Genomic DNA, 16,744 nt, shown 5'->3' on the forward strand with positions numbered 1-16,744 from the left:
CAAAACTAAGAATAGAAGTTTTTTTTTTTTTGCTTTTTGGGTCACACCCCCAGATGCACAGGGGTTACTCCTGGCTCATGCACTCAGGAATTACTCCTGGGGCCCATATAGAATGCTGGGTATCTAACCAGGTTGGATGCATACAAGGCAAACGCCCTACTTGCTGTGCTATCACTCCAAACCCAAGAACAGAAGTTTTAAATGACCCAAGATTTTTACTCCTATATATCTATCTCAAAAGTATAAAAAAAAATTCTAAATATACACACACTCCTATTTTCATTGTTTCACTAACATAGCTAAGAAGATCTGGAAAAAACCTTTGCCCAACAACAGACAAATGTGTAAAGATGTGAAATAAATACCCAATGAAATATTACTCAGTTATGAGAAAGGATGGAATCTTGCATTGAGTGAAAAATTTGAATGAGACTGGAGGGAGGAACTCAAGCTAAGTGAAATGAGTCAGAAAAAAGAGAAATACTGGATATCTCATGTATATCTGAAGTATAAGTTTAAATAAAAGAAATGTTCTAAAAAATATAAGCGCACACACGTGGGAGGGGTGATGTGATGTGTTGTTCAGGAGCTCTCAGGGTGGCTCTCTCTCTCTCTCTCTCTCTCTCTCTCTCTCTCTCTCTCTCCCCCGCTCTTGCTCTCTCTCTCTCTCCCCCCACCACCCCGTTTGCGTTCGGTGCTCTAGAGCCACTGTGTATGGACCAGATTGGGATGGCTCCTCCTTTGTACTCTGCATAAAGTTAGATAAGTATGTCTTAAATTTAGCCATAGACTAACTTGTATGGATATACACAGGTTTATAAGTATTACTGCATGTATGTATAGATAGGGGTAGATAAGTATAAACATGTGTATAAGAGTATTTTTCATACTACCCATATTTCATCAGTTTCTTCAAAATTAATCTAAGACACAGAACATCATTAAAAAGTACACATGCTAAAAATTTTGTTACAGAGATGAAGAGATAGTACAGTGATTAAGGCACTTGCTTTGCATGTGGTCAACCCCAGTTCAATCCCCAGCATTGCATATAGTCCTCCTCACACAACCAATAGTGATTTTTAAGTGCAGAGCCAGGAGTAATCTCTGGATATGACGATGTGTGACCCCAAAGGAAGCAAATAAAAGTCAGTTACAGATGTACTTGAAAATTTATCTCTCCTCATTAATCATGGATCTAGACCTAATTGTGGCCTTCTACTTAATTCACTGGGCAAAACTAAGTGTATGACCATAGAAAAGATATGTGTTCTTGGCAGAGAACATAGTAAATAGTAGTCCTGGCATTACTACTCACTCTAGTTGGTTGTTATTAAAATACTCAAAAAATATTTCTTATATGTCTGTCACCTTAATTTGATTGGAAAACAAAAAAAGATTGGAAAACAGAAAAAAAGAATTGACTTTGATTTATTTTAGTCTCTCTCCACTTTAATACCCTGGACATTGACTTTACTCCACAGTTAATTGGAGAGATGCCTATAATCAATTGTGATTGGGGCACATAACACCCTCTTATTGTAAAGCATTGAATGTAAAATCATTTGTATTGCCTTGAGAGAAAGAAGAAAATACTCTTGCAAAACATGCTTCTGAGCTAACAGCTAGCTTTACCATCTTCTAACCTGAAATCTAACTGCATCCAGCTTGATGTAGGATAACATAGCCTCAGGTAGTGTAGGTTTATTGGGAACTTTCCTCTATGTTTATTTTAGTAACTTCCTTCTTAGAGTTCTGTTGACTTGTAAGTATTGTTTTTCTCTTCTCCTTGAGTCCTTTGCATAGTTTCTTCAGAGCCATTTCCTTTTGTATGGGCACAGGAAGACTGCAGCAAATGCTATGCTTTTGTAATCTGGGAGTCATTTGACTCTACATGTTATTTTCCTCCTAGGCATCTGTTCTCTCTCCTACCTAAGCCTTAGCTGCCCTTACTTCCTAGCACCCCCAAAAGCAGGGTCCCAAAGAGGGACTGGCAAGCGGTGAGTTATGTGCTATCTGGCATCAAGATGGGCCTGGCCAAAGTGCCTAACGCTTAACTTTAAGTTAAGATCTTGGTCATGGACAAATGTTGTCATGATCCAAAAAGTAATAACTAAAAAAATTCGGACCCTGCTAGGGTTAGGAATGATTCATCTGGCCTGAGTACTGTAGTCTGAGTCTGCAAGATGTTCCCAGGAGAGCTGCCCTACAAGCCTCCATGTATCTCTTACTGTGTCCATACAAAAATAGCTAGTATTAAGATGTTGTTGGAATTTGGGGACTGAGGAAAGGAGAAAAACACCTTAAGAGGTATTTTACCTCCTGTCAGTCAGGAAGGGCTTTGGAATGTCCTTAGGTGGTGTTTCCTTTGAACTTAGTGGCCCTCAAGAAGGGCTTTCTTATGTTGATTTTGCTACCAGACTGGTATAGCCTAGAGGGCAAGGTGGAGAGAGACAAGTAGGTGTGGGGGGGGGGAGAGAAGAGTGGAGCAGGAGAAGAATCGTGAGAGCTGGGATGGAAGAATGAGAAGCTAGAGAGGAAGAGTGCTGGGGGAGAGAGAGGAGAGAGGAGAAACGGGGAGCTCAGAGAGACTGGAACAGGCGCGTGGAGAGAATGGAATAAATGGCATCTGATCAATCAATGGCTTGGCCCTCTTTTCCTCCTCCTTCTGTCCCATGGCCTGGGCCACCCTTGCTGGGCAAGCAGCCCGGGACTGACTCCCTGAAACCGGGGGCGGCCGACAGGGAGAGTTGCTGGGACTCTCCCCTGCCAGATGTTTTTTACAGTATTGCCTTGAGAGAAAGAAGAAAATATTCTTGCAGAATATGCTTCTGTGCTAACATGTTAGCTTTACCATCTTCTAACCTGAACTCTAAAGGCATCCAACTTCATAAGGGACAAGGGGAAGTAAATAATTTGAAGTAGGATTTTAATACGTTGTCTTTGCCAATTTCTGCTAAACTGCTGATGCTGTTTCCCTTCATGAAACCCTCTACACTCACTCAATTGTACCATCACCAACTGCTCTCATTGTCAAGATCCTCTGAGAATTTTACAGGCCACTGATTGTGGCACAGAGCCAAATGGATTGTGGAAAGGATGATGGACGATCAAGTAAGTATCCTGCCTCGTGGCAGCACAAAACATAACTGTTATTAGTACGTATGGAGTCTTTCAAAACACCATGTTAAATAGCCCATGTGAAAGAAGATGTACCCCAAATTACTATCAGGAGCTTTTTTTAAAACAGACAAATGGAGAGACCAAGGATATTCACTTCTAATCAATCACTAAGATTTTTCTCATTTCTACTTCATAGATGTCTAGCATAGTTCAGTTACCCATCATTTTTCTATTAACTCACTGCAAGAACCTCTTACCTGGACTTGTTGATTAGTCTTGTCCTTTTCAATCCATTTGGACACTGTTCTATATATTTTCTGGAATCTTTTTTGTATCTTTCAAAATAAAATTCAATCTGCTTGGAACGACATCAAATACCTTTTCTGAAAAGTCCCTTTCAAACTTGCTTGCTTGATCCTTTACTCCATCCCAATCCTCACCTTATAGATACCCTATCTTGTGGTATTTTTTTTATATGAAACTTCTTAATAAAATGTATGTCTTAATGCAAAGTTTAATTAAAGTAGATGATTCGGGGCTGGAGCGATAGCACAACAGGTAGGGCGTTTGCCTTGCACGCGGCCGACCCGGGTTCGATCCCCGGCATCCCATATGGTCCCCCAAGCACAGCCTGGAGTAATTCCTGAGTGCAAAGCCAAGAGTAACCCCTGAGCATCGCTGGGTATGACCCCCCCCAAAAAAAGCAAAAAAAAATAAAGTAGATGATTCATCTTATAGTGTCACAGGATAGAAATGTCTAGCAGTGTTCACTTTTGGTTAAACGTGAACATATCAAGTTTACTTTTAATAAATATCATAGAGAAATTATTTACAATGGAGATTTTACTTGGGTGCTTGATATCCCGCACCCGTACTCGAAAAATCTATGCATTAAACCTTGCGAATTTTGGATGTTACCTTATATGACCATGTTGAATATTACTGTATATCTCATTGGTTGGTGTAATATAATACTGTATACTGGAATGATCAAACAGAACCTTTGCTTTACCAGTTCTGGAGCTTGGAAAATCTGAGCAAAGTGTTCTGGCAGATCCTGTGTGTGATGAGAGAACTCTTTCCTTTACTGGGAACTGCATTCTTATATCCGCATACATAGGAGACAGCAGAGGATGAAGAAACACTTATTCTTTCTGTAGTGACACTATTGTTCATAAGACCTTCATCCTAGTGACCTATCTTCCCTAAACTCAACTCTTACTGCCTTCATGTCTTGGATAAGGATTTCGATACACAAAATGTGATGGGGCACATATGACATCACACTGCACATTGTCTATGAGGCAACTAAGTTAAATATATTGAAAGTGGGTATTTATCATGGATGATCTGATTTCGCTCTAACTGCAGTGACACATAATTTTATAGGAAGGAAAGATAGTTGGTTTTGTGACAGCAAAGGAAAAAGAAACATGACCAGGAAAATAGAGATTGACTTGATCTGTCAACCCACATGATTCCTGGAGCCCAGAGAAACTGGAAGAACTATGAATAGTTCTCACCTAGAAAATTAGGAGATCATAGGTCTCTGATAAGACCTTAATCGTGGACTTAGAACCTTCAAAATTATGCAGGAAAGTGATTCTGTTTTTTTTTAAGTCACAGATTTGACAGTTATGTGTCATAGCTTTTATAAGAAACTAATAGAGCAGTTTATTAAGTAGGTGTGCAATTCAGAAGGTTAAATGAAGACTTGCACAATAAAAGACACAGTTTCCCTATTGTCAAATGCTTACTCCCACTTTACGGTAACTTATAGACCATTTAATCTTGTTTTATTTGAAAGAGAGGAAAATCAAAGATGGCTGAGTTTCACAAACTTCTCAAAGCTGTATAATTGCAGTGAGTGGCAGATCAAAGACAAATATTAATTATTCCCAGCATTTGGTTAAATATGGTACCCTGTCCAACATAACTGTTTATATTTGTAAAATGCTAGGTTATAACTAGTTCTCCAACAAAAAGGTGTTGGTTATATATATATTTTGTGACTTCAAAATTATAGGATGCCGGGAAGCCACTGAAAAAAATTAGTTATTTAAAAACTATTAAAAATTTAATATTATATGTAGGAATAGCCACAATTTCATAACATGGGGAATACATATTTTAAAAAAGTAATTATGAGATAATCAAAAATTCTAAAGTAAAATCAGAATAAGAAAGTAAAGTAAATATTTTCAGAAATAAATGGTCCTTTGTGTCTTGCCTGCAGTGAGTTCTAGCTATACTTATTACTGAAAAAAGCACTTAAGAGACATTTTAGGGAGTGTAAATTAATGAAAACAACCTATTGGAAAGCAATGTAACATATTTAGCAATTTGTCCCAAAATCTTGAAAAATTTAAATGAAAGGCATAAAAATAACACACATAAATATACCATCACTATGATATTAATAGCACTGAAAATATAGAATAAAATGAAATATTTAGTCAGATAAGTGATTAAGTAATATATGTATGTTATATAAATAAGATGGAGTATTCTGTAATAACTAATATTTATGAAGAATTTATTGATAAGGGTAAGATTATGAATGTATATCAACTATATGTTAACATATACTATTGTATATACATACACATAAAACTATTTTTACAACAGATAAAAATAGAGTCACACATACTGTTTTGGAAAAATCTATCTAATGCATGTACTGAGAGATACTAGTAATGTCAAAATAATTTTCTCTTTTGCAAAATGACCAATACAATATTTTTCTATATCAAAAGTTTAAGATAAAGGCTAACTTGAAAAATATTGAAGAGAAGTTACAAAGTGGAAAATTTCCTTTTCTCATTTAAATTAATGGCATCTAAATATAGCCCTTACTTATTTCCTCTGTGTTTTTGAAATTACTGCATATTTAGTAGTGATAAATGCTTATTCATAATATTTTAATTGAATCACCATGAGATACAGTTACAATCATTCATATTTGAGTTACAATCATACAAGGATCAATCACCCATCCCTCCACCAGTGCATATTTCCCACAAGTATACCCCCCCTTTTCCACTCTCCCCCTGCCTCAATGGCAGATGATTTCCCCATACTCTCTCTCTACTTTGGGGCATTATTATTCATAATACTTTTATGCTGAATATCAAAACCAGAGCTTCATAGATGTAAAGTATAGCTCTACCACTGAACTAAATCCCTTGCCTCGAAGTATTTTATGTGAATATTAGGATAGGTTTTGTAATTCTCATCTAAGAAGAAAACAAATAAGAAGTACAAAAACATCCTCATTGACAATCCTCAGAGGCAAGATGTGTCTCATGGCATACAAAGGAAAATGGAAAGGAACAGGAAAACTTTACAACAAGAAGCACCAATATTACAATTTTTGCATTTCAAATGATGTTTGCATCTGTATGTTCTCATGGGAACTACCTGGATAAAATAGAAGTATCTAGCATATAAAGTGGCAAAATTTGTGGCCTACCTAAAATCTTGTAGTCTATTATACTTGCCAAAGTAGCCTTCCTGTGTTCAGAAAACTCTTTTTTTTTTCATATAAAGAAATCCTGCATGGCAAGAAATACTGGATCAGAAGTCAAATCTTGCTTTGTCTAAATCAGTCAAACTAATAACATCCCTTTTACCATGTGACCCTGTTTGATCAATAAAATGAGAAGGTTACATCTGCAAGTGTTCCTTCTGGAACGATTTCTTAACTCTGAAAGTAATATGGAAAATAATGTGGAAGATAAAGTGTCTTTTCTTTTTCATGTCGTGATGTGATAAAATCACAAGAATTGTTTCAGCAATGGAAAACAAATTACCAAATGCTTTCTTTTCAGCAGGTCTACTTTAGGGGGGAGGACTACAAATCAATAATAGTGAATTTTTTGTTGAAATATTGAATGTAATCAAAGTAAAGTGAAAGTAAAGTGAAATTTACCAGTTACACATGTGGGGTGGGGGACTGGGGTGGTGGGGGGAAAGAGGGAGGTATACTGTGATTCTTGGTGGTGGAATATGTGCACTGGTGAAGGGATGGGGTTTGAGCATTGTATAACTGAGACTTAAACCTGAAAGCTTTGTAACTTTCCGCATGGTGATTCAATAAAAGAATAAAATTTTTAAAAAATCACAAGAATTGTTTAACATTAAGCTTTCATAAATTAAAGCTCAAATGAATGTGGGCCCTTGAAAATGCTTTGGAGATAGAGACTTTACCAACTAGGAGCCATTGTACTTGAGATAGTAAATTCTAATTTATGTTTATTGAGAAAGCATAGCACTGTAGCACTGTCTTCCCTTTCCCCTTGATTTTCCTGAGCGGCACCAGTAACGTCTCATTGTGAGACTTGTTGTTACTATTTTTGGCATATTTAATACACCACAGGTAGCTTGCCAGGTTCTGTCGTGAGGGCTGGATACTCTCAGTAGCTTGCCAGGCTCTCTGAGAGGGATGGAGGAATCGAACCCAGGTCGGCCGCGTGCAAGGCAAATGCCCTACAGGCTCAATAGAAAATTAGTTTAATCAAAATTACATATATATGTATATATATATATGTCATATATGTCAATGCAGCATTTCTCAACTAGGGCTATGTGGACCCCAGGATATTACAAGGGGCCACAAGTAAAACTGTGTAAAGAAGGGGCCACTGCATAAGACTGGTAGGAGGCAAGTGGTAAGAAAAGGAACGACTGTAAGGAAATAATTTTAGAAAGGAGCCATGGTCAGAAATATGTTCAGAAACTCTAGGCTAACTAATATAAACACAGTTTAGTTTCCCCAGCATATTTCTGGTCAAAGTCTTCTAAATAAAAATCATAAATGTTGCCAATATGAAATAATTAATAATCTTATTTCAATTAAGAGTCATATACAGAGAGCTCAAACCCCAAGGGACACAGGCAGGACATTCTTCTATTGTAGATTGTGCACACACACACACACACACACATACACACCCCTCACATTGGGAAAAACTGAGATGTGGCACTTAATGCTCATATCTTTGGGAAGATGGAGAAAACCTATGCAGACATGGAAGGGACATGCAAATTCCACATAGTTTCCCTAGCTAGCTTTGATTTTTTCATCAATGTATGCTGTACCAATAGCACTTTATTTACTGGTATGGAAAGATTTAAATATAATATAATATATGTATTAGATGTAAATGTCACTGTCAGTCACTGTCACTGTCATCCCATTGCTTATCGATTTGCTTGAGCGGGTACCAGTAACGTCTCCACTGTGAAACTTGTTACTATTTTGTGCATATCAAATACGTCATGGGTAGCTTGCCAGGCTCTGCTGTGTGGGTAAGATACTCTTGGTAGCTTGCTGGCCTCTGTGAGAAGGACAGAGGAATTGAACCTGGGTCGGCCATGTGCAAGGCGAATGCCCTACCCGCTGTGCTATAGCTCCAGCCCAGCCTTTTTCATCAATATTGTAATTAAAGTTGAATGAGATAATGTTAGTCTGGATTCTCTGATATCTGTTTCTGTAGAAGGTGACAAAGCTGTTTTAAAATTTAGATTCTTCTGCATTGAGTAGTCAATTGTTCTAAGCTGAAATCATCTCAATTGAGAAAGAAGGAAAAATGTTGAGTTGAATGCAATTATAAGTTTTGTGTGAGTTGTGCATTCAGTAAATAGACAGATGTTTGATTTTTCTATTTTGAATCCATTTCTGTGTGCCTCTATTCATTTCCTCTAACCTCTTTGGATTTAATTCTTCAATTATAAAAAAGCTCTTTTGCTTTAGTTTTCCCCATACTTTCTTTTAGCCATTTGCCTTTTCTCTGAACTTTTGTTAAGTGCTATGATCTTAACACCAAGGCTATTAATCCAGCTCTAGTCTTTTGACCTATTTTCTATTCTATTCCATTTACCCTTTGACTTCAGGCATGCTTTGCAGTACTTTCAAGCTCCTCGAGTATAAGACTCCTTTATATGTACAAGGTCAGGGTAAGGGCTGACACCCCCAAAAGAATGCCAATGTAATTGAAGGATTCCTTTGCAAAGTAAATAATTAGTCTTGACTGAGATTTTCCTGTAAGTTGTATTTCCATGTATAGGACTATTTTATCTTTTAAGCAAAAACATTTTATTTAGAATGGGAAGGAGGGAGAGAAAAATGACAGAAAGTAATATGCTTGAGAGAGAACATGGGACTTCTCCAAAGGCGGAGAGAGCATTTGATAGGCAAGCATGAAAGTACATAGCTCAAAAAATTAAAAAAAATTAAACAATAAATAAATAATCATTTTAAAAAAATGGAAAGCATGAAATTACATGGCTCAAGGGGGAAATGTGGTTCACACATGGGCTTGGGCATGATTTTAGGACTGATTTTAAGAAAGGTTAATCTGCAAATGAATATGTTGTTTTTCATTTTGGATGGTCTTTGTTGTCATTTCAGAGTTTGAAATAGCCCTAGATTTTCCTCTAAATCCTTAAATTTGCCACTGTTGAAGTGGAATTTTAAGTATGAGTGAAATCAGATGAATTTAAAACTATGGAGTCTTTCCTCATATCTCTTCATTCTCAGCAATGGAAAACAAATTATCAAATGCTTTCTTTTCAGCAGGTCGACTTTAGGAGGGAGAAACTCCAAATCAATAATAGTGTGTGTTTTGTTGAAATATTGATTGTAATCAAAGTAAAGTGAAAGTAAAGTGAAATTTACCAGTTACACATGCGGGGTGGGGGGCTGGGGAGGTGGGGGGGAGAGGGGAGGTATACTGATTCTTGGTGGTGGAATATGTGCACTGGTGAAGGGATGGGTGTTCGAGTATTGTATAACTGAGACTTAAACCTGAAAGATTTGTAACTTTCCACATGGTGATTCAATAAAAGAATAAATTAAAAAAATAAATAAAATAAAATAATAAGAAAAAAAATAAAATAAAACTATGGAGTCTTCAAGGTTGGAGAGATAGTATAGTAGGTGAAGTACGTTCCTTGATGCGGCCAAGCTGGGTTCTCTTGCAGGCTCCCCATGTGGTCCTCTGAGTCCTGTAGGAGTGACTTGATCTCAAAGCCAGGAGTCAGCACGGAACATCACTGGGTATGACACAAAAGCAAAACAAAATAAAACAAAATCTAATAAGCCTTTTTCTCGTGTTTATTTTTCCTTCAATTATATTATATTTCATTACTATCCTCCAGAATATGTTTGTTTAAACATTGTAGCCATGGTTATAAAAGGTTTAGAATCCATTTCCTTGACGAATTGCACTTCAACTATTATTGGTGAAACTGCATATTTCTGTACAATAAGGGCATGGCATCAGACTTTTGGGCTTCTCTCGAACATTGGGGCAATTTTGTTGTTGAGCATTAGTATAACAGTAGTTAATTTCATCTGTAGCACTGTCACTGTCATGCCCTTGTTCATCGATTTGTTTAAGCAAGCACCAATAACGTCTCCATTGTGAGACTTGATGTTACTTTTTTTGGCTTATTGAATACACCAGGGGGAGGTTTCCAGGCGCTGCTGTGCGGGAGGATATCTCAGTAGCTTGCTGGGCTCTCTGAGAGGTACAGAGGTATCGAGCCAGGGTTGGCTGAGTGCAAGGCAAATACCCTACCCGCTGTGCTATCGAGTTTACTAATGTTATAACAACACCAATGGGGATTTTTACATTTTGTAATCACCTTGATTTATATAACGGCCAGTGTCTTATATAAAAAAAAAAATGAGACAGAAGGTGTCAGCAATAGTACAGCTGGGAGGGCATTTGCCTTGCATGTGGCAGACTTAAGTTCTGTACCTGGTATCACACATGATCCCTGAGTCTGCCAGTGTTATACTTGACCTTATAGCCAATAGTATGCCCCGGGCACTACTGGCGTGTCCCCAAAATAAGAACAGATTTATAATAAAATATAGGCAGCAGTGGCCTGACTTTCAAAGGATTTGGGCACACTTCAAAGCCTCTGAGATTTCCTTCTCCACTATGTAAGCAAGAGATGTCAGGAATGATACCTAAGAAGCTAAATTTGGGGAGGGAAGGACAAAGCCCCATTCTAGACCTTTCTGATCTTGCCCTGGAGGGTTCCTGAGTCAGTCATTAGCAGATTGAGAGGCTTATGCAATCATAGAGGATGATCCCTGTTCTCAGGGCAACTCACATTGGGAAATTGCCAGATACCAAAGTACTACTAGGTGTGGAATCTCAGGTTGAGGATTCAAAGAATCAGGACTTTTACAGCTATTTACTCCTGAAGGGTTGGGGTGGGGGTGCTACTTACCCTAGCGATTCCCTTTCCTTTCATACCCTTCCCTTCTCATTTCACATTTATAATCTACAGTGGTGATGCTCAGGATATACTCTTAGCACTGTGCTCATACATCACGCTTGGGACCCAGGGAGGGGACCATGAGGGGTGCTGAGGGTCAAACCCAGGTCAGCCACATGCAAGGCAAATACCTTGTGCTGTCTCTTCAGCCCCATCCTCGGGGCTGTCCCTGTTAAAGAAATGAGACCATCTGCCAGTAATTTCCCACACAGAGAAGCAACCCAGCAGTGGGAAAATTAGGGGAGTGCCCAAATTGGGAAAAATAGAAACTGATCAGATACAAACCCAGCCGTGTATCCCAAGAGGCTGTTGTGTACATTCAAGCCAGATCATCCCAAACATATGCCTGGGCATTGTATTTCACTGTCATTTTTTTTTATCGTAATGAATTCTGTCCTTGGATCCCTGGAGTGAATTCTCTCTGGAGAGACAAGGACTGACACAACACAATGTGGTCACTTCTCCTGATAACAAAGTAGAGAGGCGAAAGAATATAGCACTCTCTTCCTCACTACATTTTAAGAACCCTAAATTATCTTATTTTGTTTTACCTAAACGACTTGGCTGATTAATTTCTTCAAGGTTAAAGGCTAAAGGCTGGTAATTATTTTAAAATGAACTTATTTATCCTTGCCCAGAGCACATATCTTTACTATTATGGTACTACTTTCCCACTTTTTTCCCTTTTTTTTGAAAGCTCCATAGCATAACAAAATTGTGCACAATTTTGTTACTTCATCTAACCCAGTTTCATTCATTCACTTACTGATTTAACATCCAATATGTAATAAATTGCATAATAAACTTTAACATACATGAATTCACATATTACTCATACCAATTTATAAAATAGTCTTCTGTTGTTTGTTCCCACATTATAGAATAAAAATTTGAGACTAGAGAAATTGCAACTTGCCTGATGTTATGTTTTATTCAATTCTCTAAATTCTTTAAGATCATTCATCTGAAACTAGCGAGGACAGAGTGGTAGGTAATTCTATTAGAATCCATTTAGGGGCTTGTTCAATAAGATGAAAGATTTATACAAGATTTAAAAAAAGGAGGAAGTAAAGAATCCCTAGGAACAGCCTGTTCAAAAGCTGTCCTTTTTGCAGTCTTGTACTCAAAAAAGTACTACTGAAAGTACTACTTCTGTGCTAGAATCTTTATATCCACAATTTCCCAACTAGATTACAGTGGGCAGTGTTTTCTGGGGCCAGTTCAGTAGTTCATTATGTAGAGCACTTGCCTTGCACACAACAACTTGGGTTCAATCCCTGGCACCCCATACGGTCTCCTGAGCTCACCAGGTATGATCACTGATGGCAGAGCCAGGCATGGCCCCCAAACAACAAAAAATTGCTTTTGCAAATCATTATTATTTCAATATACCAGACATTCAAGAAATTAATATTTACAAGGAAATTACTGAAATGCTGTTCTCTCCTTTGATTCCCTTTGAATGTGTGTTTGGGCCACGCCCAGCAGAAGTGCTCAGGACTCATTTTGTGTCTGTGCTCAGGGATCACTCCTGCGGAGGGTCTGATGAGAACATATGGGATCCTAGGGGTGGAAACTGGGTAGTTCCACATGGAGGCAAACACCTTACCCAAAGAACTATCTCTCTGGCCAGCTCCTTTGATTTCTAACTTTAATTTATTTCTATTCCCTGTGTTGTATGAGTCCCCATCTTGGGCCATTCTATTTACTTTACATTAGACATGTGAGTTTTCCCTTAACCTGGACAGTGACCAAAAATTGTGGTTTGTTTCACTTGGATACCAGGACTCAGTCATCCAATGATTTTGTTCTTTCCAAATCTCTTTATAAGACGGTTAGCTAGTGATATGTGCACTCATTTTTTTGACTCTGTGTACATCTGTTTGCTCATCTTTATGCTGATAAAGATAACACTCTGTTGACTTTTTTATGCTTTATCTTTATCATCAGCTACCACCACCATCAAGGCATTCAACTGTGTACCAGATGATTCCTGAGGCTACTCATTTATAGATGTACACTCACCCTCTACCCCCACTAGCCCTAACTTCTGGAAACCAAAAACCCACACCTATAGTGCTACCATATATATATATATATTGCATGAATGGCATCATAAATTACATATATTTTTGAAATTGACATTTAAAAAAAAATTAAAATTTTATTGAATCACCGTGAGATAGTTTCAAGCTTTCATGTTTGGGTTACAATCTCACAATGATCAAACACCCATCCCTCCAACAGCGCACATTCCCCACCACCAATATCCCGGGTATACCCCCCCTTTCCCACCCTCCCCCTGCCTCTAAGGCAGACAATATTCCCCATACTCTTTCTTTCTTTCTGGGCATTATAGCTTGCAACACAGACACTGAGAAGGCATCATGTTTGGTCTATTATCTAATTTCGGCATGCATCTCCCATCCCAACTGGTTCCTCCAGCCATCATTTTCTTAGTGATTCCTTCTCTATTCCATCTGCCTTCTCTCCTCCGCTCATGAAGCAGTCTTCCAGCAATGGGGCAATCCTCCTGACCCTCGTATCTACTGTCCTTGGGTGTCAGCCTCATGTGATGCTACCCTACACTCCACAAATGAGTGCAGTCCCTCTATGTCTGTCCCTCTCTTTCTGACTCATTTCACTTAGCATGATACTCTCCATGTTTATTCATTTATAAGCAAATTTCATGACTTCATCTCTCCTTACAGCTGCATAATATTCCATTGTGTAGATGTACCAAAGTTTTTTTAACCAGTCATCTGTTTTAGGGCACTTGGGTTGTTTCCATATAAAATTGACATTTTCTATATGAAATAGTTTCCTGGAGTTGTTACATATATCAAGTGTTCCTTCTTTTGAGGAATACTATTCCATGGGATGGATGCACACATTTTATTTTGTGGGGGAGGCTTTCTAATATTCATTAGAGGCCATGGAGCCACTCCCAGAAAAAATATGGTTCACCAGGCTAGACGTTTTAATGTTCTGGACAAGTGGAGCTGAAAGACACCAGAGCTAAACCTGGTCAACTCAGGGCCTCTAGATGTGTCAGCATATATGCACAAGGCCCTGTATCTATTCCCCATTATAGCAAGGCCCACTTAGCATAAGTGTTTACTCATGGTTACTCGTGGTTACTCACTTAAGCTAAGTGGGCCTTGCTATAGTAGACGCAGAGCCTTATGCATAAATGCTGACGTATCTTCTCATCTCTACCTCAGTTTAATAACTCACTGGTTGAACTATTTTTATTCATTGTCTAGGTTTCAACTATAATCAATGAAGCTACTATGAACAATACTCATATCCGTATATGAAATAAATCTTCATTTATCTAGCACAAATGTCCTAGAACTAAATTGCCAGGCCATGCATGTCTGTTTTCAGTTTTACATGGAACTAACATTTTAAAGAATAACAATGACATTTTTGATTTTACCCACATTACAAAAGTGAACAAATTTATCCATATTATTGTCAGCATTTGGTGTTACCACTATTCTTCATTGCAGTATTCTTTCTCAGTATTTAATGATAATCTTGCTGTGACTATAATAAGCATTTCTTGAGTAGTTAATGATGTTGAACACATTTTAGTATACTAATTTGTCATCTGCATATCCTCTTTGGTTAAATGTCTATATATTCCCATTTTCCAATTAGATTTTTAAAATGTCAAGTTTTGAAAATTCTAGTTGGATATATACTTTAATTGAATACATTTAACTCAGTTGGATATATGCTTTGTATTTTCTTCCAGTCTGTATTTTTTTTATTTTTATCCTTTTACAAGACATTTTAGGATAAAGTTTTAAAAGTTTGATAAGTCCAATGTTTCATGTTTTCACTCTTACTGACTTTGGTACAAAAATGAAGACTTTGCCTACTCTAACATGGAATATTCCAATATTTCCTTCATTATAATTTTAGTATTACAAAGTAGATTGCACATTATTGTTTCATTTATTCGGAATTAAGTCTTGTACAAGATGTTAGGGATAGGTTTGTTCCATTTGTTTATGATGAATGTTCATTTTTTTTAGCACTATCTTAATGAAAAAGCAATCTTTTCTCCATTAAATAGATTTTACTTTTTTTGTCAAAAATTAATTGAACTGATATGGGCATAATTAAATCTATTATGATCTATTATTGTATTATAGAATTTAATACAAGTAAGAGGGATTCTTTATACTTCAAAAATACTTTGGCTATTTAGTAAAAAATCCTTTCTATTGACATATAAATTTTAAAATACACTCTTTTGTGTCTGCAAAGAAACTTGCTGAAATTTTAAAATAATTTTTTAAACCTATTGATAAATTTAGACAATTGAAATATATATTTTGTTTGATCTTCCAAGCCAAGATGACATGGTACTAAAACTTTAGTTCTACGTTGATGTATGTTATCATTTTCATCATATAGAAACTATGTTTAACTTTCTGTTTTCTTTTATAATCATATTATTTTATTTATGTATTATGCATTATGAATTGTATCATTTTGTTTATGACTTTATGTAATATTATCTAAAATTGGTAAAATAGTTCTGTGAACAATCTGTATCACTGTCATCCCATTGATCATCGATTTGCTCAAGTGGGCACCAGTAACATCTCCTTTCGATCTGGCCCTGAGATTTTAGCAGGCTCTCTTTACTCATTCTTCCCAGCAGAGCTACATTGGAGGATCTTTCAGGGTAATAGAATGAGACCCATCACTGTTACTGTATTTGGCATATAGAATATGCCACCGAGAGATTGCCAGGCTCTGCTTTGCAGGTGGAATGCTCTTGGTACCTTGCCAAGTTCTCTTAGAGGGAGAACATAGTATAAGAGGCCACATGGCCGCAAATGTGACCTTGTGCTTCCAGGAGTCTCTGGTTCTTGGCTATTGATGGGATTACACGGCAGCAAGGGGATGGGGGGCAATTTGTGGGTGTGGCTGCCAAGCTACTGGAAACTGGGGGATCTGGGTGGAGGAGGCTCAGTTCTGATCTGAGCAGGCTTGAAGATCTCAGCCTGGGTTCCACACACCTGGGTTTACGGTTCCTTAATATGTGAGGCTCATCGGAATGTGTGGAGAGGGGCCTTGAGCATGGTTGTGGCTGGGTTCCAGAGGTCTTCGGCTGCTGGAACTCTGCTTGGGGTGGGGAGGGAAATTCAACCCGCCCTGCTCTGAAGACCCCCGTGAAGACAGACAGGCGTGGGCACAAGAGACTCTGCCGTAAGCAATATAGGTCTAGATATTTCTTTAAGTGTTTAAATAAAAATTTATAAATTATTTCTGACTTTAGTATAGCACTGTTTATTTCAGGTTG

Source organism: Sorex araneus, chromosome 2 (genome assembly GCF_027595985.1).
Source record: "Sorex araneus isolate mSorAra2 chromosome 2, mSorAra2.pri, whole genome shotgun sequence".
NCBI lineage: Eukaryota > Metazoa > Chordata > Mammalia > Eulipotyphla > Soricidae > Sorex > Sorex araneus.